We start from the raw sequence: 24491 nt of genomic DNA, 5'->3' as shown, positions 1-24491 counted from the left end.
ACATCAATGTGCTTTGTCCTTTCATGATACATTTGATTTTTTGTAAGATATATGGCACTTTGACTGTCAGAAAATACGGTAGGGCAAGATGAATCTCCACAAAGCTCAGTGTATAAACCTTTCAACCAGATAGCTTCTTTGCATGCCTCAGAAATAGCCATATACTCGGCATCAGTAGTGGAACAAGCCACAATAGACTGCAAAGTTGCTCTCCAACTCACAGCACAACCACCAATGGTGAAAACATAACCTGTGAGTGATCTTCTCTTATCCAAATCACCAGCAAAATCAGAATCAACAAAACTAACAAGTCCATCTCTAGTTTTCCCAAACTATAAATAAGCATTAGAAGTACCTCGCAGGTATCTGAAAATCCACTAAACTGCTTTCCAATGCTCTTTTCCAAGATTAGCCATGTATCTACTGACAACACTCAATCCATATGATAAATCCGGACGAGAACAAACCATGGCATACATAAGTGAACCAACTGCACTCGAATAGGGAACTCTAGACATGTACTCAATATCTGCATCTGATTTAGGACATAAAGCTGATGATAATTTGAAGTGTGCAGCTAACAGAGTGCTTACTGGCTTGGCATTATGCATATTAAAACGACGAAGAACTTTATCAATATATCCCTTCTGACTTAGATATACTTTTTCAGATGGTCTATCTCTGGATATTTCCATGCCAAGTATTTTCTTTGCTGCACTCAAATCCTTCATCTCAAATTCATTACTCAATTGCTTCTTTAGTTCATTAATCTATGACATACTCTTTGCAGCAATTAGCATATCATCAACATTAAGGAGCAAATAAATAGTTGAACCTTTGACAGTTTTCAAATAAACACAACTATCATAATTAGACCTTTTGAAACCTTGAGAGAGCATAAAGGTGTCAAATCTCTTGTACCATTGTCTAGGGGATTGCTTCAATCCATAAAAAGATTTATTTAACTTACAGACAAGCTTTTCTTTTCCCGGAATAACAAAACCTTCAGGTTGTTCCATATAAATATCCTCTTCTAATTCTCCATGTGAAAATGCAGTTTTAACATCCAATTGTTCAAGCTCAAGATCATGTATGGCAACAATACTGAGTAAAGTGTGAATAGAGCTATGCTTCACAACAGGAGAAAAGACTTCGTTATAGTCAATACCTGAAATCTGGCTATAACCTTTAGCAACCAACCTTGCTTTATATCTTGTCTCATCATTAGGAGAAACACCTTCTTTCCTCTTGAAAACCCACTTGCAACGAATAGGTTTCTTCTCTCTAGGTAATCTTACTAAATCCTAAGTGCCATTCTTTTCAAGTGATTCCATCTCATCATGCATAGCAGTCATCCACTTATTACTATCACCAGAAATAATAGCCTCGGAAACACCAGACTTATAACTAAGAAATATGCACTTAACAGCCCTAGGCTCCAATTTTCCATTATCAACATGAGCATAAGCAGTGCAACCAAAAACTCTCAACTGTGAATAATCAGCAGGTGAACCAGACCATACCTCAATTGGAGTTTTCTTATTAAGAGCAATAGATGGTGAATGGTTAATGAGATAACAAGCAGTGGAAGTGGCCTCAGCCCAAAAACGCCTATGCAAACTGATACGTCTCCAGCGTATCTATAATTTTTTATTGCTCCATGCTATATTATCTACTATTTTGAATGTTTATGGGCTTTATTATACACTTTTATATAATTTTTGGGACTAACCTATTAACCCAGAGCCCAGTGCCAGTTTCTGTTTTTTACCCTGTTTTACGGTTTCGAAGAAAAGGAAAATCAAACAGAGTCCAATTGACCTGAAACTTCACGGAACTCATTTTTGGAAGGAAAGAAGCCCAGAAGACTTGGAGTGCATGTCGGGGGATCTACGAGGAGATCACGAGGCAGGGGGGCGCGCCCACCCCCCTGGGCGCGCCCTCCACCCTCGTGAGCCCCTCGTGGCCCCCCTGACGTACTTCTTCCGCCTATATATCTCCATATACCCTAAAAACATCCGAGAGCACAATAGATCGGGAGTTCCGCCGCCAGAAGCCTCCGTGGCCACCAAAAGCCAATCTAGACCTGTTCCGGCACCCTGCCGGAGGGGGAAATCCTTCTCCGGTGGCCATCTTCATCATCCCGGTGCTCTCCATGACGAGGAGGGAGTAGTTCTCCCTCGGGGCTGAGGGTATGTACCAGTAGCTATGTGTTTGATCTCTCTCTCTCTCTCGTGTTCTTGAGGTGATACGATCTTGATGTATCGCGAGCTTTGCTATTATAGTTGGATCCTATGATGTTTTCTCCCCCCTCTACTCTCTTGTAATGAATTGAGTTTCCCCTTTGAAGTAATCTTATCGGATTGAATCTTTAAAGATTTGAGAACACTTGATGTATGTCTTGCCGTGTGTATCTGTGGTGACAATGGGATACCACGTGATTCACTTGATGTATGTTTTGGTGATCAACTTGCGGATTCCGCCCATGAACCTATGCATAGGGGTTGGCACACGTTTTCGTCGTGATTCTCCGGTAGAAACTTTGGGGCACTCTTTGAGGTCCTATGTGTTGGTTGAATAGATGAATCTGAGATTGTGTGATGCATATCGTATAATCATGCCCACGGATACTTGAGGTGACATTGGAGTATCTAGGTGACATTAGGGTTTTGGTTTATTTGTGTATTAAGGTGTTATTCTAGTATGAACTCTAGGGCTGTTTGTGACACCTATAGGAATAGCCCAACGGATTGATTGGAAAGAATAACTTTGAGGTGGTTTCGTACCCTACCATAATCTCTTCGTTCGTTCTCCGCTATTAGTGACTTTGGAGTGACTCTTTGTTGCATGTTGAGGGATAGTTATGTGATCCAATTATGTTATTATTGTTGAGGGAACTTACACTAGTGAAAGTATGAACCCTAGGCCTTATTTCCACACATTGCAATACCGTTTACGCTCACTTTTATCACTTGTTACCTTGCTGTTTTTATAATTTCAGATTACAAATACCTTTATCTACTATCCATATACCACTTGTATCACCATCTCTTCGCCGAACTAGTGCACCTATACAATTTACCATTGTATTGGGTGTGTTGGGAACACAAGAGACTCTTTGTTATTTGGTTGCAGGGTTGCTTGAGAGAGACCATCTTCGTCCTATGCCTCCTACGGATTGATAAACCTTAGGTCATCCACTTGAGGGAAATTTTCTACTGTCCTACAAACCTCTGCACTTGGAGTCCCAACAACGTCTACAAGAAGAAGGTTGTGTAGTAGACAGCAAGCTCTTTTCTGGCGCCGTTGCCGGGGAGGTGAGTGCTTGAAGGTATATCTTTAGATCTTGCAATCGATTCTTTTAGTTTCTTGTTTTATCACTAGTTTATTCTATAAAAGAAAATTACAAAAAAATGGAATTAAGTTTGTCTCATACGCTTCACCTTTTTAATATCTTTCGTGAGTATGATGGAAAGGATAATTGTGCTCAAGTGCTAGAAGAAGAAATCTATAAAATGTTTGGCACTAAATATTTGAATGATGAGCATGATTGCAATGTTGTTAGTATAAATTCCTTGAATATCCATGATGCTAATGATATGCAAAGCCACAAGCTTGGGGAAGCTATGTTTGATGAAGATGATATTTTTTGTCCCCCAAGTTTTGATGAGCAAATTTATTATGATGAAAGCATGCCTCCTATCTATGATGATTATTGTGATGACACATATGCTTTAAAGAATAATGATAACCATGAAACTTGTCATCTTGATCTTAATTTTCAATCACATGATAGTTATTTTATTGAGCTTGCTCCCACTATTATTCATGAGAAGAATTTTGCTTATGTGGAGAGTAGTAAATTTTATATGCGTGTAGATCATGAAAAGAATGCTTTAAGTGCTGGTTATATTGTTGAATTCATTCATGATGCTACTAAAAATTATTTTGAGGGAGTAATATATGCTTGTAGGAATTGCAATAATATTAAGTTTCCTCTCTATGTGCTTAAAGTTTTGAAGTTATGCTTGTTTTACCTTCCTATGCAAGTTGATTATTGTTCCCATAAGTTGTTTGCTCACAAAATCCCTATGCATAGGAAGTGGGTTAGACTTAAATGTGCTAGTAATACTCTTCATGATTCTCTCTTTATGTTTCAATTCTTATCTTTTATGTGAGCATCATTGAAATCACCATGCCTAGCTAGGGGCGTTAAACGATAGCGCTTTTTGGGAGGCAACCCAATTTAATTTTAGTTCCTTGCTTGTTGTTCCTGTTTAGTAATAAATAATTCATCTAGCCTCTTTTTAGATGTGGTTTTATGCTTTTAATTAGTGTTTGTGTCAAGTAGAACCTTTGGGAAGACTTGGGTGAAGTCTTTATGATCATGCTGTTAAAAAACAGAAACTTTAGCGCTCACGAGAATTGCTGCCATTTTTATTTGGAGAGTGATATTTAGTTAATTCTTTTTGCAGATAATTAATAGATAAATTCCTCAGGTCCAGAAATTTATTTGAGAATTTTATGAGTTCCAGAAGTATACGTTTGATCCAGATTACTACAGACTGTTCTGTTTTTGACAGATTCTGTTTTTCATGTGTTGTTTACTTATTTTGATGAATCTATGGCTAGTAAAATAGTTTATAAACCATAGAGAAGTTGGAATACAGTAGGTTTAAAACCAATATAAATAAATAATGAGTTCATTACAGTACCTTGAAGTGGTGATTTACTTTCTTTCGCTAACGGAGCTTACGAGTTTTCTGTTAAGTTTTGTGTTGTGAAGTTTTCAAGTTTTGGGTAAGGATTCGATGGACTATGGAATAAGGAGTGGCAAGAGCCTAAGCTTGGGGATGTACAAGGCACCCCAAGGTAACATTCAAGGATAGCCAAGAGCTTAAGATTGGGGATGCCCCGGAAGGCATCCCCTCTTTCGTCTTCATTCATCGGTAACTTTACTTGGAGCTATATTTTTATTCACCACATGATATGTATTTTGCTTGGAGCGTCAATTTATTTTGTTTGTATTTGCTTGATGTTATTTAGAACAATTTTTTGCATCTTTTATTTCAATAAAAGTGGCATTGATAGCCTTTACTATGCCTATTTTAGAAGTCCACATGTTGCTGTTTGAAAACACAAAGTTTACCGTTGTTGCAATAATTCCCTAGAAAAGTCAGAATGTGATAAAATGTTGAAACCTTTTGAATATTAAGCTCTGATAAATTTACTACAGTGGTAATTTTCTTTCATAATTTTTGGAGCTAGGGAAGTATGGATGTTGCAGCATTCTTTACAGACTATCCTGTTTAGGCAGATTGCTGTTATGTTTGCATTGTTTGCATATGTTTGCTTCTTTAATGATTCTATTTGAGGATAGGACTATTAAATATGCATAGGCATTTAGTATGAAATGTTTAATAATAATTTTAGTGATTTTATACAGTAGAGTATGATAAGGTTTTTGCAATGGTTTATACTAACTTATCTCACGAGTCCTTGTTGAGTTTTGTGTGGATGAAGCTTTTGAGATTTAGGGAGACCGTGATATGAGAGGAATTAAGGAGACACAAAAGCTCAAGCTTGGGGATGCCCAAGACACCCCAAGATAATATTTCAAGAAGTCTCATGCATCTAAGCTTGGGGATGCCCCGGTTGGCATCCCACCTTTCTTCTTCAACAATTATCGGTTAGTTTCGGTTGATCCTAAGTTTTTGCTTCTTCACATGATGTTTGCTATTCTTAGAATGTCATTTTATTTTGCTTTGCTTGATGTTTGAATAGAATACCAAGATCTGAAATTATTAAATGTTACAGAGTCTTCACATGGTTGCATAATTATTCGACTACTCATTGATCTTCACTTATATCTTTCGGAGTAGTTTGTCATTTGCTCTAGTGCTTCACTTATATCTTTTAGAGCATGGCGGTAGTTTTATTTTGAAGAAATAGATGAACTCTCATGCTTCACTTAGATTATTTTGAGAGTCTTAAATAGCATGGTAATTTGCTTAAAATCCTAATATGCTAGGTATTCAAGAATAGTAAAAACTTTCTTATGAGTGTGTTGAATACTAAGAGAAGTTTGGATGCTTGATGATTGTTTTGAGATATGGAGGTAATAATATCAAAGTCGTGCTAGTTGAGTAGTTGTGAAATTGAGAAATGCTTGTGTTGAAGTTTGCAAGTCCCGTAGCATGCACGTATGGTAAATGTTGTGTAACAAATTTGAAACATGAGGTGTTATTTGATTGTCCTCCTTATGAGTGGCGGTCGGGGACGAGCGATGGTTTTTTTCTACCAATCTATCCCCCTAGGAGCATGTGCATAGTGTCAAGGTTTTTGATGACTTGTAGACTTTTGCAATAAGTATGTGAGTTCTTTATGACTAATGTTGAGTCCATGGATTATACGCACTCTCACCCTTCCATTTTGGCCAGCCTCTCCGGTACCGTGCATTGCCCTTTCCCACATTGAGAGTTGGTGCAAACTTCGCCGGTGCATCCAAACCCCGTGATATGATACGCTCTTTGACACATAAACCTCCTTATATCTTCCTCAAAACAGCCACCATACCTATCTATTATGGCATTTCCATAGCCATTCCGAGATATATTGCCATGCAACTTTCCACCATCCAGTTTATCATGACACATTCATCATTGTCATATTGCTTAGCATGATCATGTAGTTGACATAGTATTTGTGGCAAAGCCACCGTTCATAATTTTTTCATACTTGTCACTCTTGATTCATTGCATATCCCGGTACACCACCGGAGGCATCCATATAGAGTCATACTTTGTTCTAGTATCGAGTTGTAATCATTGAGTTGTAAATAAATAGAAGTGTGATGATCATCATTCAATAGAGCATTGTCCCAAAAAAAAGAGAAAGGCCAAAGAAAAAAAAGAAGGCCCCAAAAAAAGAAAATAAATAAAAAGGGGCAATGCTACTATCCTTTTTTGCCACACTTGTGCTTCAAAGTAGCACCATGTTCTTCATATAAAGAGTCTCTTGAGTTATCACTTTCATATACTAGTGGGAATTTTCATTATAGAACTTGGCTTGTATATTTCAACAATGGGCCTCCTCAAGTGCCCTAGGTCTTCGTGAGCAAGCAAGTTGGATGCACACCCACTAGTTTCTTTTGTTGAGCTTTCATACATTTATAGCTCTAGTGCATCCGTTGCATGGCAATTCCTACTCCTTACATTAACATCAATCGGTGGGCATCTCCATAGCCCATTGATTAGCCTCGTTGATGTGAGACTTTCCCCTTTTTTGTCTTCTCCACATAACCCCCATCATTATATTCTAGTCCACCCATAGTGCTATATCCATGGCTCGCGCTCATGTATTGAGTGAAAGTTTATAGGTTTGAGATTACTAAAGTATGAAACAATTGCTTGGCTTGTCATCGGGGTTGTGCATGATGAGAGCATTCTTGTGTGACGAAAATAAAACATGACTAAACTATATGATTTTGTAGGGATGAACTTTCTTTGGCCATGTTATTTTGAGAAGACATAATTGCTTAGTTAGTATGCTTGAAGTATTATCATTTTTATGTCAATATGAACTTTTGTCTTGAATCTTTAGGATCTGAATATTCATACCACAATTAAGAAGAATCACATTAAAATTATGCCAAGTAGCACTCCGCATCAAAAATTCTGTTTTATCATTTACCTACTCGAGGACGAGCAGGAATTAAGCTTGGGGATGCTGATACGTCTCCAACGTATCTATAATTTTTGATTGATCCATGCTATATTATCTACTGTTTTGAATGTTTATGGGCTTTATTATACCCTTTTATATCATTTTTGGGACTAACCTATTAAACCAGAGCCCAGTGCCAGTTTCTGTTTTTTACCCTGTTTTAGGGTTTCGAAGAAAAGGAAAATCAAACGGAGTCCAATTGACCTGAAACTTCACGGAACTCATTTTTGGAAGGAAAGAAGCCCAGAAGACTTGGAGTGCACATCGGGGGATCTACGAGGAGGTCACGAGGCAGGGGGCACGCCCACCCTGTTGGAAATATGCCCTAGAGGCAATAATAAAATGATTATTATTATATTTCCTTGTTCATGATAATTGTCTATTGTTCATGCTATAATTGTGTTATTCGGAAATCATAATACATGCGTGAATACATAGACCATAACATGTCCCTAGTAAGCCTCTAGTTAACTAGCTCGTTGATCAATAGATAGTCATGGTTTCCTGACTATGGACATTGGATGTCATTGATAACGGGATCACATCATTAGGAGAATGATGTGATGGACAAGACCCAATACTAAGCATAACACAAGATCGTGTAGTTCGTTTGCTAGAGCTTTTCTAGTGTCAAGTATCATTTCCTTAGACCATGAGATCATGTAACTCCCGGATGCCGTAGGAGTGCTTTGGGTGTACCAAACGTCACAACGTAACTGGGTGACTAATAAAGGTATACTATAGGTATCCCCGAAAGTATCTGTTGGGTTGACACGGATCGAGACTGGAATTTGTCACTCCGTATGACGGAGAGGTATCTCTGGGCCCACTCGGTAATGCATCATCATAATGAGCTCAATATGACCAAGTGTTTGGTCACGGAATCATGCATTACGGTACGAGTAAAGTGACTTGCCGGTAACAAGATTGAACGAGGTATTGGGATACCGACGATCGAATCTCGGGCAAGTAACGTACCGATTGACAAAGGGAATTGTATACGGGATTGATTGAATCCTCGACATCGTGGTTCATCTGATGAGATCATCGTGGAACATGTGGGAGCCAACATGGGTATCCTGATCCCGCTGTTGGTTATTGACCGGAGAGTCGTCTCGGTCATGTCTACGTGTCTCCCGAACTCGTAGGGTCTACACACTTAAGGTTCGGTGGCGCTAGGTTGTAGATATATTAGTATGCGGTAACCTGAAAGTTGTTCGGAGTCCCGGATGAGATCCCGGACATCACGAGGAGTTCCGGAATGGTCCGGAGGTGAAGATTTATATATAGGAAGTCCAGTTTCGGCCATCGGGTAAGTTTCGGGGGTAATCGGTATTGTACCGGGACCACGGGAAGGGTCCCGGGGGTCCACCCGGTGGGGCCACCTATCCCGGAGGGCCCCATGGGCTGAAGTGGGAGGGGAACCAGCCCCTGGTGGGCTGGTGCGCCCCCCATGGGCCTCCCCCTGCGCCTAGGGTTGGAAACCCTAGGGGTGGGGGCACCCCACTTGGCTTGGAGGGCAAGTTCCCCCCCTTGGCCGCCGCCCCCCCTTGGAGATCCCATCTCCTAGGGCCGGCGCCCCCCTAGGGGCCCTATATATAGTGGGGGAAGGAGGGCAGCCGCACCAAGTCTCTGGCGCCTCCCTCTCCCCACGTAACACCTCTCTCTCTCTCTCGTTCGAGCTTGGCGAAGCCCTGCCGAGATCACCGCTGCTTCCACCACCACACTGTCGTGCTGCTGGATCTCCATCAAACTCTCCTTCCCCTTGCTGGATCAAGAAGGAGGAGACTTCTTCCCAACCGTACGTGTGTTGAACGCGGAGGTGCCGTCCGTTCGGCGCTAGGTCATCGGCGATTTGGATCACGACGAGTACAACTCCAGCAACCCCGTTCTCTTGAACGCTTCCGCTCGCGATCTACAAGGGTATGTAGATGCACTCCCCTCTCCCTCGTTGCTAGATGACTCCATAGATTTATCTTGGTGATGCGTAGAAAATTTTAAAATTCTGCTACGTTCCCCAACAGTGGCATCATGAGCTAGGTCTATGCATAGTTTCTATGCACGAGTAGAACACTAGTTGTTGTGGGCGTTGATTTTGTCAATTTACTTGCCGTTACTAGTCTTATCTTGATTCGTCAGCATCGTGGGATGAAGCGGCCCGGACCGACCTTACACGTACGCTTACATGAGACTGGTTCCACCGACTGACATGCACTAGTTGCATAAGGTGGCTGGCGGGTGTCTGTCTCTCCCACTTTAGTCGGATCGGATTCGATGAAAAGGGTCCTTATGAAGGGTAAATAGAAATTGGCATATCACATTGTGGTTTTGGCGTAGGTAAGAAACATTCTTGCTAGAAACCTATAGCAGCCACGTAAAAACTTGCAACAACAATTAGAGGACGTCTAACTTGTTTTTGCAGCATGTGCATGTGATGTGATATGGCCAAAAGGATGTGATGAATGATATATGTGATGTATGAGATTGATCATGTTCTTGTAATAGGAATCACTACTTGCATGTCGATGAGTATGACAACCGGCAGGAGCCATAGGAGTTGTCTTAATTTATTTATGACCTGCGTGTCAACATAAACGTCATGTAATTACTTTACTTTATTGCTAAACCATTAGCCATAGTAGTAGAAGTAATAGATGACGAGACAACTTCATGAAGACACGATGATGGAGATCATGGTGTCATGCCGGTGACGATGATGATCATGGCGCCCCGAAGATGGAGATCAAAAGGAGCAAATGATATTGGCCATATCATGTCACTATTTGATTGCATGTGATGTTTATCATGTTTTTGCTTCTTATTTGCTTAGAACGATGGTAGTAAATAAGATGATCCCTCACAATAATTTAAGAAAGTGCTCCCCCTAACTGTGCACTGTTGCTAAGGTCCGTTGTTCCGAAGCACCACGTGATGATCGGGTGTGATAGGTTCTAACGTTCGCATACAACGGGTGTAAGCCAGATTTACACACGCAATACACTTAGGTTGACTTGACGAGCCTAGCATGTACAGACATGGCCTCGGAACACGGAAGACCGAAAGGTCGAACATGAGTCATATAGAAGATACGATCAACATGAAGATGTTCACCGATGATGACTAGTCCGTCTCACGTGATGATCGGACACGGCCTAGTTGAATCAGATCATGTATCACTTAGATGACTGGAGGGATGTCTGTCTGAGTGGGAGTTCATTAAATAATTTGATTAGATGAACTTAATTATCATGAACTTAGTCTAAAATCTTTGCAATGTGTCTTGTAGATCAAATGGTCCACGCTAATGTTGCTCTCAACTTCAACGCGTTCCTAGAGAAAACCAAGCTGAAAGACGATGGCAGCAACTACACGGACTGGGTCCGTAACCTGAGGATTATCCTCATAGCTGCCAGGAAAGCATATGTCCTTGATGCACCACTAGGTGAAGCACCTGTTTTCCCTGCAGAACAAGACGTTATGAACGCTTGGCAGACACGTAGTGATGATTACTCCCTGGTTCAGTGCGGCATGCTTTACAGCTTAGAACCGGGGCTCCAAAAGCATTTTGAGCAACACGGGGCATATGAGATGTTCCAAGAGTTGAAAATGGTTTTCCAAGCTCACGCCCGAGTCGAGAGATATGAAGTCTCCGACAAGTTCTATAGTTGTAAGATGGAGGAGAATAGTTCTGTCAGCGAGCACATACTCAAAATGTCTGGGCTGCATAATCGCTTGTCTCAACTAGGAGTTAATCTCCCGGATGATGCGGTCGTTGACAGAATCCTTCAGTCGCTCCCACCTAGCTACAAGAGCTTTGTGATGAACTTCAATATGCAGGGGATGGAAAAGACCATTCCCGAGGTATATTCAATGCTGAAATCAGCGGAGGTGGAAATCAAAAAGGAACATCAAGTGTTGATGGTGAATAAAACCACTAAGTTCAAGAAAGGCAAGGGTAAAAAGAACTTCAAGAAGGACGACAAGGGAGTTGCCGCGTCCGGTAAGCAAGCTGCCGGGAAGAAGTCAAAGAATGGACCCAAGCCTGAGACTGAGTGCTTTTATTGCAAGGGAAATGGTCACTGGAAGCGGAATTGCCCCAAGTACTTAGCGGAAAAGAAGGCCGGCAATACCAAAGGTATATGTGATATACATGTTATTGATGTATACCTTACCAGCGCTCGTAGTAGCTCCTGGGTATTTGATACCGGTGCAGTTTCTCATATTTGTAACTCAAAACAGGAACTGCGGAATAAACGAGACTGGCGAAGGACGAGGTGACGATGCGCGTCGGGAATGGTTCCAAGGTCGATGTGATCGCCGTCAGAACGCTACCTCTGCATTTACCTACGGGATTAGTTTTAAACCTCAATAATTGTTATTTAGTACCAGCTTTGAGCATGAACATTGTATCTGGATCTCGTTTAATGCGAGATGGCTACTCATTTAAATCTGAGAATAATGGTTGTTATTTATTTATATGAGAGACATGTTTTATGGTCATGCCCCGCTGGTCAATGGTTTATTCTTATTTAATCACGAACATGATGTTACACACATTCATAGTGTGAATGCCAAAAGATGTAAGGTTGATAATGATAGTCCCACATACTTGTGGCACTGCCGCCTTGGTCACATTGGTGTCAAACGCATGAAGAAACTCCATGCAGATGGACTTTTGGAGTCTCTTGATTATGAATCATTTGACACGTGCGAACCATGCCTCATGGGTAAAATGACCAAGACTCCGTTCTCCGGAACAATGGAGCGAGCAACCAACTTATTGGAAATCATACATACTGATATGTGCGGTCCAATGAGCATTGAGGCTCGCGGTGGCTATCGTTATGTCCTCACCCTCACTGATGACTTAAGTAGATATGGGTATGTATACTTAATGAAACACAAGTCTGAGACCTTTGAAAAGCTCAAGGAATTTCAGAGTGAGGTTGAGAATCAACGTGAAAGAAAAATCAAGTTCTTACAATCAGATCGTGGGGGAGAATATTTGAGTCACGAATTTGGCACGCACTTAAGGAAATGTGGAATAGTTTCACAACTCACGCCGCCTGGAACACCACAGCATAATGGTGTGTCCGAACGTCGTAATCGCACCCTATTGGATATGATACGATCTATGATGTCTCTTACCGATCTACCGCTACCATTTTGGGGTTATGCTATAGAGACTGCCGCATTCACTTTAAATAGGGCTCCGTCGAAATCCGTTGAACGACACCGTATGAATTGTGGTTTGGCAAGCAACATAAGCTGTCGTTTCTGAAAGTTTGGGGATGCGATGCTTATGTCAAGAAACTTCAACCTGAAAAGCTCGAATCCAAATCAGAAAAAATGCGTCTTCATAGGATACCCTAAAGAAACTATTGGTTATACCTTCTATCTTAGATCCGAAGGCAAGACCTTTGTTGCCAAGAATGGATCCTTTCTAGAGAAAGAGTTTCTCTCGAAAGAAGTAAGTGGGAGGAAAGTAGAACTTGATGAACTATTGCCTCTTGAACCGGAGAGTGGCGCAGCTCAAGAAATTGTTCCTGAGGTGTCTGCACCGACTAGGAAGGAAGTTAATGATGATGATCATGAAACTTCAGATCAAGTTGCTACTGAACTTCGAAGGTCCACAAGGACGTGTTCCGCACCAGAGTGGTACGGCAACCCTGTCTTGGAAATCATGTTGTTGGACAATGGTGAACCTTCGAACTATGAAGAAGCGATGGCGGGCCCAGATTCCGACAAATGGCCGGAAGCCATGAAATCCGAGATAGGATCCATGTATGAAAACGAAGTATGGACTTTGACTGACTTGCCCGTTGATCGGCGAGCCATAGAAAATAAATGGATCTTTAAGAAGAAGACAGACGCGGATGGTAATGTGACCATCTATAAAGCTCGACTTGTCGCTAAGGGTTATCGACAAGTTCAAGGGGTTGACTACGATGAGACTTTCTCACCCGTAGCGAAGCTGAAGTCCGTCCGAATCATGTTAGCAATTGCCGCATTCTATGATTATGAGATATGGCAAATGAATGTCAAAACGGCATTCCTTAATGGTTTCCTTAAGGAAGAATTGTATATGATGCAGCCAGAAGGTTTTGTCGATCCTAAGAACGCTGACAAGGTGCGCAAGCTCCAACGCTCAATCTATGGGCTGGTGCAAGCATCTCGGAGTTGGAACATTCGCTTTGATGAGATGATCAAAGCGTTTGGGTTTACGCAGACTTATGGAGAAGCCTGCATTTACAAGAAAGTGAGTGGGATCTCCGTAGCATTTCTCATATTGTATGTGGATGACATACTATTGATGGGAAATGATATAGAATTCTTGGAAAGCATAAAGTCCTACTTGAACAAGTGTTTTTCAATGAAGGACCTTGGAGAAGTTGCTTATATATTAGGCATCAAGATCTATAGAGATAGATCGAGACGCCTCATTGGTCTTTCACAAAGTACATACCTTGACAAGATATTGAAGAAGTTCAATATGGATCAGTCCAAGAAGGGGTTCTTGCCTGTATTGCAAGGTGTGAGATTGAGCACAGCTCAATGCCCGACCACGGCAGAAGATAGAGAAAAGATGAGTGTCGTCCCCTATGCCTCGGCCATAGGGTCTATCATGTATGTCATGATGTATACCAGACCTGATGTAAACCTTGCCGTAAGTTTGGTAGGAAGGTACCAAAGTAATCCCGGCATGGAACACTGGACAGCGGTCAAGAATATCCTGAAGTACTTGAAAAGGACTAAGGATATGTTTCTTGTGTATGGAGGTGACGAAGAGCTCGTCGTAAAGGGTTACGTCGATGCTAGCTTCGACACAGATCTGGATGACTCTAAGTCACAAACCGGATACATGTATATTTTGAATGGTGGGGCAATCAGCTGGTGCAGTTGCAAGCAAAGCGTCGTGGCGGGATCTACATGTGAAGCGGAGTACATGGCAGCCTCGGAGGTAGCACAAGAAGCAATCTGGGTGAAGGAGTTCATTACCGACCTAGAAGTTATTCCCAATGCGTCGGGTCCGATGACTCTCTTCTGTGACAACACTGGAGCTATTGCCCTTGCCAAGGAGCCCAGGTTTCACAGGAAGACCAGGCATATCAAGCGTCGCTTCAACTCCATTCGCGAAAATGTTCAAAATGGAGACATAGATATTTGCAAAGTGCATACGGACCTGAATGTCGCAGATCCGTTGACTAAACCTCTTCCTCGAGCAAAACATGATCAACACCAAAACTCTATGGGTGTTCGATTCATCACAATGTAACTAGATTATTGACTCTAGTTCAAGTGGGAGACTGTTGGAAATATGCCCTAGAGGCAATAATAAAATGATTATTATTATATTTCCTTGTTCATGATAATTGTCTATTGTTCATGCTATAATTGTGTTATCCGGAAATCATAATACATGTGTGAATACATAGACCATAACATGTCCCTAGTAAGCCTCTAGTTAACTAGCTCGTTGATCAATAGATAGTCACGGTTTCCTGACTATGGACATTGGATGTCATTGATAACGGGATCACATCATTAGGAGAATGATGTGAGGGACAAGACCCAATACTAAGCATAGCACAAGATCGTGTAGTTCGTTTGCTAGAGCTTTTCCAATGTCAAGTATCATTTCCTTAGACCATGAGATCGTGTAACTCCCGGATGCCGTAGGAGTGCTTTGGGTGTACCAAACGTCACAACGTAACTGGGTGACTATAAAGGTATACTACAGGTATCCCTGAAAGTATCTGTTGGGTTGACACGGATCGAGACTGGAATTTGTCACTCCGTATGACGGAGAGGTATCTTTGGGCCCACTCGGTAATGCATCATCATAATGAGCTCAATGTGACCAAGTGTTTGGTCATGGGATCATGCATTACAGTACGAGTAAAGTGACTTGCCGGTAACAAGATTGAACGAGGTATTGGGATACCGACGATCGAATCTCGGGCAAGTAACGTACCGATTGACAAAGGGAATTGTATACGGGATTGATTGAATCCTCGACATCGTGGTTCATCCGATGAGATCATCATGGAACATGTGGGAGCCAACATGGGTATCCAGATCCCACTGTTGGTTATTGACCGGAGAGTCGTCTCGGTCATGTCTACGTGTCTCCCGAACCCGTAGGGTCTACACACTTAAGGTTCGGTGGCGCTAGGGTTGTAGAGATATTAGTATGCGGTAACCCGAAAGTTGTTCAGAGTCCCGGATGAGATCCCCAATGTCACGAGGAGTTCCGGAATGGTCCGGAGGTGAAGATTTATATATAGGAAGTCCAGTTTCGGCCATCGAGAAAGTTTCGGGGGTAATCGGTATTGTACCAAGACCACGGGAAGGGTCCCGGGGGTCCACCGGGTGGGGCTACCTATCCCGGAGGGCCCCATGGGCTGAAGTGGGAGGGGAACCAGCCCCTGGTGGGACTGGTGCGCCCCCCATGGGCCTCCCCCTGCGCCTAGGGTTGGAAACCCTAGGGGTGGGGGCGCCCCACTTGGCTTGGGGGGCAAGTTCCCCCCCTTGGCCCCCCCTTGGAGATCCCATCTCCTAGGGCCGGCGCCCCCCTCCCTAGGCGCCCTATATATAGTGGGGGGAGGGAGGGCAGCTGCACCAAGTCTCTGGCGCCTCCCTCTCCCCACGTAACACCTCTCTCTCTCGTTGGAGCTTGGCGAAGCCCTGCCGAGATCACCCCTACTTCCACCACCACGCCGTCGTGCTGCTAGATCTCCATCAACCTCTACTTCCCCTTGATGGATCAAGAAGGAGGAGACGTCTTCCCAACCGTACATGTGTTGAACGTGGAGGTGCCGTCCATTCGGCGCTAGGTCATCGGTGATTTGGATCACGACGAGTACGACTCCATCAACCCCGTTCTCTTGAACGCTTCCGCTCGCGATCTACAAGGGTATGTAGATGCACTCCCCTCTCCCTCGTTACTAGATGACTCCATAGATTGATCTTGGTGATGCGTAGAAAATTTTAAAATTCTGCTACGTTCCCCAACACACACCCCCTGGGCGCGCCCTCCACCCTCGTGAGCCCCTCGTGGCCCCCCTGACGTACTTCTTCCGCCTATATATCTCCATATACCCTAAAAACATCCGAGAGCACAATAGATCGGGAGTTCCGCCGCCAGAAGCCTCCGTAGCCACCAAAAACCAATCTAGACCCGTTCCGGCACCCTGCCGGAGGGGGCAATCCTTCTCCGGTGGCCATCTTCATCATCCCGGTGCTCTCCATGACGAGGAGGGAGTAGTTATCCCTCGGGGCTGAGGGTATGTACCAGTAGCTATGTGTTTGATCTCTCTCTCTCTCTTGTGTTCTTGAGGTGATACGATCTTGATGTATCGTGAGCTTTGCTATTATAGTTGGATCTTATGATGTTTTCTCCCCCCCCCCCTCTACTCTCTTGTAATGAATTGAGTTTCCCCTTTGAAGTAATCTTATTGAATTGAGTCTTTAAAGATTTGAGAACACTTGATGTATGTCTTGCCGTGCGTATCTGTGGTGACAATGGGATACCACGTGATTCACTTGATGTATGTTTTGGTGATCAACTTGCGGGTTCCGCCCATGAACCTATGCATAGGCGTTGGCACACGTTTTCGTCGTGATTCTCTGGTAGAAACTTTGGGGCACTCTTTGAGGTCCTATGTGTTGGTTGAATAGATGAATCTGAGATTGTGTGATGCATATCGTATAATCATGCCCACGGATACTTGAGGTGACATTGGAGTATCTAGGTGACATTAGGGTTTTGGTTGATTTGTGTCTTAAGGTGTTATTCTAGTACGAACTCTAGGGTTGTTTGTGACACTTATAGGAATAGCCCAACGGATTAATTGGAAAGAATAACTTTGAGGTGGTTTCGTACCCTACCATAATCTCTTCGTTCGTTCTCCGCTATTAGTGACTTTGGAGTGACTCTTTGTTGCATGTTGAGGGATAGTTATGTGATCCAATTATGTTATTATTGTTGAGGGAACTTACACTAGTGAAAGTATGAACCCTAGGCCTTATTTCCACACATTGCAATACCGTTTACGCTCACTTTTATCACTTGCTACCTTGCTGTTTTTATAATTTCAGATTACAAATACCTTTATGTACTATCCATATACCACTTGTATCACCATCTCTTCGCCGAACTAGTGCACCTATACAATTTACCATTGTATTGGGTGTGTTGGGGACACAAGAGACTCTTTGTTATTTGGTTGCAGGGTTGCTTGAGAGAGACCATCTTCATCCTACGCCTCCTACGGATTGATAAACTTTAGGTCATCCACTTGAGGGAAATTTGCTACTGTCCTACAAACCTCTGCACTTGGAGGCCCAACAACGTCTACAAGAAGAAGGGTGTGTAGTAGACAGCACAAACCTGCATTGGACAACATGCAACGGGCTCTGGAAATAATGGTCCTGTTCATACGCTCAGCAACACCGTTTTGTTGAGGAGTATAAGGAACGGTGTAGTGTCTGACAATGCCTTCAGACTTGCAATAATTCTTAAATTGCTTAGAACAGAATTCCATACCATTATCAGTGCGAAGTATCCTTTCCTTCTTTTCAGTTTGTCTTTCAATCATAATCTTCCACTCCTTAAATGCTGAGAATGCTTCATATTTATGCTTCAAGAAATAAGGCCAAACTTTTCTCGAATAATCATCAATTATAGTCAGCATGTAACTAGCACCACATAGTGACTTTCTGCGAGATGGTCCCCATAAATCAGAATGCACATAATCAAGAATACCTTCGGTTGTATGAGTCGAAGTGTTGAACTTCACCCTCTTGTGTTTGCCGAAGATATAATGCTCACAAAATTTCAATTTACCAGGTTCATATCCATCAAGAAGACCTCTCTTATTTAACTCTGCTAAACCAAGTTCACTCATATGTCCAAGTCGCATATGCCAAAGGTTAGCAGCATCACAATCAGAATTCTTTGAAATAACTGGAGTAGCGTTACCTGAAACGGTAGAACCTCGTAGGTAATAAAGACCATTGGTCGAACTTAAATCACCTTTCATCACAATAAGGGAACCTTTGATGACTTTCAAAACACTATCTTCACCTGAATACTTGTACCCCTTTGCATCAAGGGCACTCATAGAAATAAGATTTCTCTTCATCTTCGGAATATACAGAACATCTGCCAAAGTTCTGATTATGCCATCAAACATCTTGATTCGAATAGAACCTATGCCTTCAATCTTGCATGGTGAATTATCAAAACCCAAAACGGAACTAGCAGCAGTTGTGGAATCAAAAGTATTAAACCAATCTCTATGTGGACACATATGAAAAGTGCATGCAGTGTCAAGTACCCACTCATCAGTGGTCTCAGCACATCCAGCAATAACGACAAGAGCATCATGGAACTATCATCACGAGCAACGTTAGCAGAATTTTCACCTTGTTTGTTACCTTTCCTCTTTTCCTTGTTCTGCAACTTGAAACACTCAGAGATGTCATGCCCGTCTCTCTTGCAATACCTGCAATACTTCTTGTCTCTGGATTGCGACCGGCCCCTGTAGCCGTTCTTACTTTTGCCTCTGTTTCCATTATGTGAGTTCTTCTCCTTTGTCCTGCCACGAACAGATAATCCCTCTGCTTGGGATGAACTTGAACCATCATGAGGCACCATTAATTTCATCTTCTCCTTAGAGTTCAAAGCTTCATAAACTTCATTAAGTGTGAGAGTATCACGACTATATAATATGGTGTCTCTAAAATTGGTATAAGAACTTGGCAGTGAACAAAGTAACATTAAAGCAGTATCTTCCTCTTCATACTTAACCTCCATTGCAGCTAGATCAGATATGATCTCTTTAAATTCCGAAATATGATTCAAAACATTACCGCCCTCGGGTAACCTGTGCAGGAATAATTTTTGCTTCAGATGCATCTTGCTGGTGAGATCTTTAGTCATGCAAATCCCTTCCAGCTTTAACCATAGAGCGGCGGCAGTTTTCTCGCTCAAAACTTCCTGCAAAATATTATTATGCAAATGGAGTTGAATTTGTGACAAAGCCTTACAATCAATTCTTTTCTCCTCAGCTATCCAGTCCTCAATTCGGTTCTTCCCAAAACTATCCAGTGCTACATCATAGTCGGCATGTGTCAACAACGCCCGCATCTTGACTTGCCATAGGGTAAACCTTGTGTCACGATCCAGCAGCGAAAAATTGTACTTCATGGAAGCCATAAGCAGATAAATCTGTGTACACAAAGTAATACAAGCCGGAAGAAAAATTCTTGATAGAATTTAATATGCAGATCAAACGGATAGTAGGATAAATAACACCTGGTAGCTTCGGATGGATGTAGCAACCAGGGCCAAAGTGCACTGTAGCTTGATTTGATGGAGTACTAGTTGATGTGCTAGAACACTAGTACTGTCAGCCCTTGGTCTTCACGTGAGAACGTGGCGGCTGGTCAGATCGCTTGCTCCTGAAGCCTCGGGTTGATGCGCGTGTTGGATCTCGTGGATGCCACAGATCGCGTACGGCAGCTGTAGACAAACGCAGCAGATGGACGCGCCCACCGTCTGTCGGTCTCGGCGGATTGGTTTGTGACTATGGTTGCTACATGTTGCCACAACTAAGGTTAGGCAATTTTGACCAACTTAGGTGGGTGTTTGGTTCAAGCTTTACCTTAGGTAATATACTTTTTGTCACACTAAGGCCCCACATGACATATACTTAAAAAGTGTGGCAAGATTCTTTTAGGCTTGCCAATTTGTGGCTCTCATTTGGAAGAACTAACCTTATACAAGTGTGACAAAAAATGTATGGCAAAATGTGGCACTCCTAGGCCTAGAACCAAACAACCCCTAAAACTGCAGCGGAAATCAACTCGCCTCGGACTCGGCGGATCGCAGGATGTGGCGGCGGGCACAGAACGCCAACCCTAACTCGTCTCAAAACTTAGCTCTGTCTACCACTTTGTTAGATAATAACGAGATAAACGAGACACGAGAGCACACGGATTTTTACGTGAAAACCCTTGCGGGAGAAAACCACGGACGCATGAAGGCGCAATCACTATGAGGAGGAGTATTACAAGCACAAGACGACAGACCGTCTGAGGTGCAACTACATGGGGTATATAAGAGGGCAATACATAAGAGTCTTTGGAGGACAAGTAAACGAGTTGTACTCGTACGCGTCGGTACCAACGCAAAGGCTCACTCCGTATGTACTATGTCTAGTCCAATACGGTATAGTTTGGCTCATAATTTAACAACAACTAGCACAAATGCCCGTGCGTTGCAACGGGAGAAAACATTGATCATGAGAAACTGTGTCGTGGGACAATGGACGCTCATGAGAAAAAAGATGGATCATTTGAGAATTGCGCATGAGCTCATGACATGGGGCCGGTATTACTCCGAGTAAATTTATGTTTCTGAACCAGAAAAATTAGCAATATCAATAATCTTAAGTAATAGTAGCAGCAAACAAACCAACCTAGAATAACAATTGCAGCAGCAAGCAATTCCAAACATCATTTTGGTCCATTTAGCAGACGATGAGAGCGTTGTGGGTGGAGAGGGATGAATGTCCTGAGGAATTCGATCAGTGCCTTCCACTTTGCAGCATATTCTTTGAGAGTTTAATAACTGCTACTTCTAAATGGTGCATCATTGTAACCTTTACAAAATTATTACATGTCACTAAGGTGATGGACGAAAGGTTTATACATGTGCACTTTGTCAACCTCCACTCATTTAATCAGATTGGTAAATTCACGTGTAGTCGATGTGCAGAGTTTATCCCAATCACTACAAATAACCACCATCCGTCCCAAAGCAGAGGAATATTCTAAATCTGAAGGTACCGGTAGTTAATTTCTATTTTTTGGTAGAAAGCTAAAACTCAAATTGTTGACCGAACTGGTTTACAGCCAACAAAACCTCGGATACATGTCTAAAGTTCATTAGGGCTGCCAGCCAACACACGAAAGTTCCTTTTTCTGAACATCACACATGTCATGTTCACTTGTTTAGAGGAAATGTAAGTTTTCTCCATCAAGTAAATCAACCTTCACAAAAGAATAAAGTTACCAGATTTCCTTACATGATCATTTTGCACAAACATACGCCACCTATACTGGAGAACAAAGTTGTCCGGCAACCCACAAAATGTTCAGATTACTGTATAAAGACTGTCAGTTTTTATTATGATGAAACCTTTAAAATTGTGTACCAAAGGTTCGGATCAAAGGAAATGTAGGATCCTCATTCATACAATGGAATTTTCCAAGAGGTGCCACATCTGGAGTCTGTGTGAACCATACACGATACTCTCTCTGGTAAAACCACCCTAAATATGGGTCATTTGACATATATCAGTTTTACTTTGGGTTTTCTAGATATGACTTACTAATTGCAGGACACCAGCATGCATGTTGTCTTAATTTTCTTTTGCAATCTCAGGAAGAAAGCTGCAAATGTTCAGTTTTTTTTCTAATGTGAGTTATAATTTGGGTAACATAATCTTCAAAATGACTGTACAGATGACTCTTCCATGATCTACTTTTCTGAGTAAGATATTTACATATAAAGTATGCAAACCTTTGATGTTTAAGTACTTCTCAGGAGCTGAATATACGTCCTATGAAAATTTCTTACCAGATTCTGAAAGAATTTTCATATCAGCAGAGGCCGCTCAGCTGTCATACTCAACGACCCAATGTACAGACTCTATTAAAATTGACAAGTGGTGCCTGCTTAGTGTGATATGAAAAATGGTTACAATTTGCAGAGAAAAATAAAAATCAGAGCCTTTCTGTGTGTGGCAATGGAGATGAGTTGAATGAATCTGCAACTGAATTCAACTGAAAAAATCATGGAAACCTGAACAAAAGGGAGGATCGTATACAACTACATAATTTTAATCTGAGTGGAGTTGGTCATGCCGCATGCAGACCGTGGCGTTGTGCTGCTGTGTGCAAACCATGGAGTTTCGAGTTGCTGCCTCTATGCCCATAGCTCTACGGGTGCCTGCAGCAGCACAGCCATCTCCTCATCGGTGATGGCGCCCAGCCGCACGAGCTCCACGTCAAACACCTCAGCCATCCACTCCTCGCGCACCACCGACTATACCAACGACGTACGGCAGGTCGAGCGCGCCGCCGACATCGTCCTGCATGAATGCGTGTGTCGGGGACTTGCAGGTAAGGAGCTCCAGTAGGAGCACTCCCAGGGAGTAGACGTCCGCCTTCAGCATGGGCTGCCATGTGTCCGGCACCTCCGAGGCGCGGTAGCCGCCGGCGCCTGCGATGGCGAACGTGCGCGCAGATGGGGTGAGTCGGGGAAAGCGTGCATGCTCCCCCGTCTCCGCCGATCTCGGCCGCGCTTGTTGCTGCTGCTGCTGCTGGCGGCGGCAGCGGTTGCTGCTACATAATGGGATTGTCTTCGAGCCCGGTGATGGATCGCGATGAAGACGGGAAGGAAGGCCGGCGAGGTCGGGATGGCGCGGATCCGGCTGCAGGAGGTCGATTCCGGCCTGATCCGGGCGAGGCGGCGTTAGTCGTTGGCCATGGCTGCTCCTGTAGAAGAAGTGAGAGGCAGTCCTTGTGTGAGAGAGAGAAACAGAGGGGAAGGAAACGGAGAAGAGGGAGAGCAGGGAGAGGGGTGCGAGGCGTGGAGGTCCGGCGGCGCGGCAGCCGGTGGCGAGGCCGAGCGCGAAGGCGGCGGGGTGGCAAGGGGCTCCCGGATCGGCGGGGGAAAACAACAACGCAGCCGGGATATATACAGATAGATTAGTTCCACTTTGGATATGGTAAATAAATATAGATGTGTTACAGAAAAAAACTGAAAGCGTAAATTCATGAAAAGAAAGCGTATTGTGACGGTGAACCCAACGAGTCAATCCGTACTTTATTATTAAAAAAAATTAAGGAGGGATAGATATGTACCTATATCATGTATGAACACGAGAGGAACCAAAGAAAAATCCCAAATAATTGCGCGCACGAGTACATGGCCTCAGAAGAAGTAGCCGAAAACAAGCGCGGTCAGGGATGCCATGGCGACAGCCGGGGCGGCAGCCGACGCGCCAGAGGCAGGCGCGGGAGCTGGTCCATCGGCAGCAGAGACCGTGCCGACCATGACGGCGGCGGCTGTCGCCACAGCAAGGATCCTTAGCTTCAGAGTAACTGCCATTTGCTTCGTCGACGGATGTTGCTGCAATGAACTAGCAAAGATGACTCTGGTGCTGGGAGAGAGGTGGAGATGTTGTCAGGCTTGTGATCTTGAATGAAGAAGGAGAGATCATTTGGGTGGTTATATATAGTACTCCCTATTCAAACTCTCTTATATTAGTTTATAGAGAGAGTAGTTCTTGGAGTTAGAGACTTCAGACATTTTCTTTGTTAGATGTAGAGACTTGAGACTTTGGCTTGGAAACAAAGGTTTCTAGCTGTAATCCTTCTGGACGGCCGGCCAATGCTTGCCTGGTCTGCTTGGCTGCTTCGCTGGCTAAATTAGCAGATGTTGGAAGAGGCCTTTAGGTCCCCGTTTGTGCTGATTGCATGCCATGTGTTCGGTTGTGTGGTGATCTCATTTACGCATTATGAAACCATGGGATGGGATGCTCTGCTGATGGCTGGCTGGTTACAACTCACAAAATATTTATTTTGTTTTGTTTTTAGCTGACTTTGTGGCTCCTGTTTGGATTGACCAAAGAAAATGAACTACTCTGTCAAGGGGGCAATAATACTACTAACTACTTTTATCATGTGGC

The 24491-nt window shown here is 43.1% G+C and overlaps 1 long non-coding RNA gene across 1 annotated transcript; it reads right to left on the bottom strand.

Annotated features, from left to right (window-relative positions):
* Positions 1-22352: 22352 nt before the first annotated feature.
* Positions 22353-24100, bottom strand: LOC125536888. Its single transcript, XR_007295296.1, has 2 exons — positions 23665-24100; positions 22353-23455 (listed from the first exon to the last, which is right to left on the bottom strand). It is a non-coding gene; the product is annotated as an uncharacterized LOC125536888 (long non-coding RNA).
* Between the last annotated feature and the right edge of the window lie 391 nt (positions 24101-24491).

The sequence above is a fragment of the Triticum urartu genome, chromosome 1 (genome assembly GCF_003073215.2).
Source record: "Triticum urartu cultivar G1812 chromosome 1, Tu2.1, whole genome shotgun sequence".
NCBI classification, from domain to species: domain Eukaryota; kingdom Viridiplantae; phylum Streptophyta; class Magnoliopsida; order Poales; family Poaceae; genus Triticum; species Triticum urartu.
The sequence above is the reverse complement of the archived record's forward strand: the minus strand, read 5'-3'. Positions and strand labels throughout refer to the sequence as shown.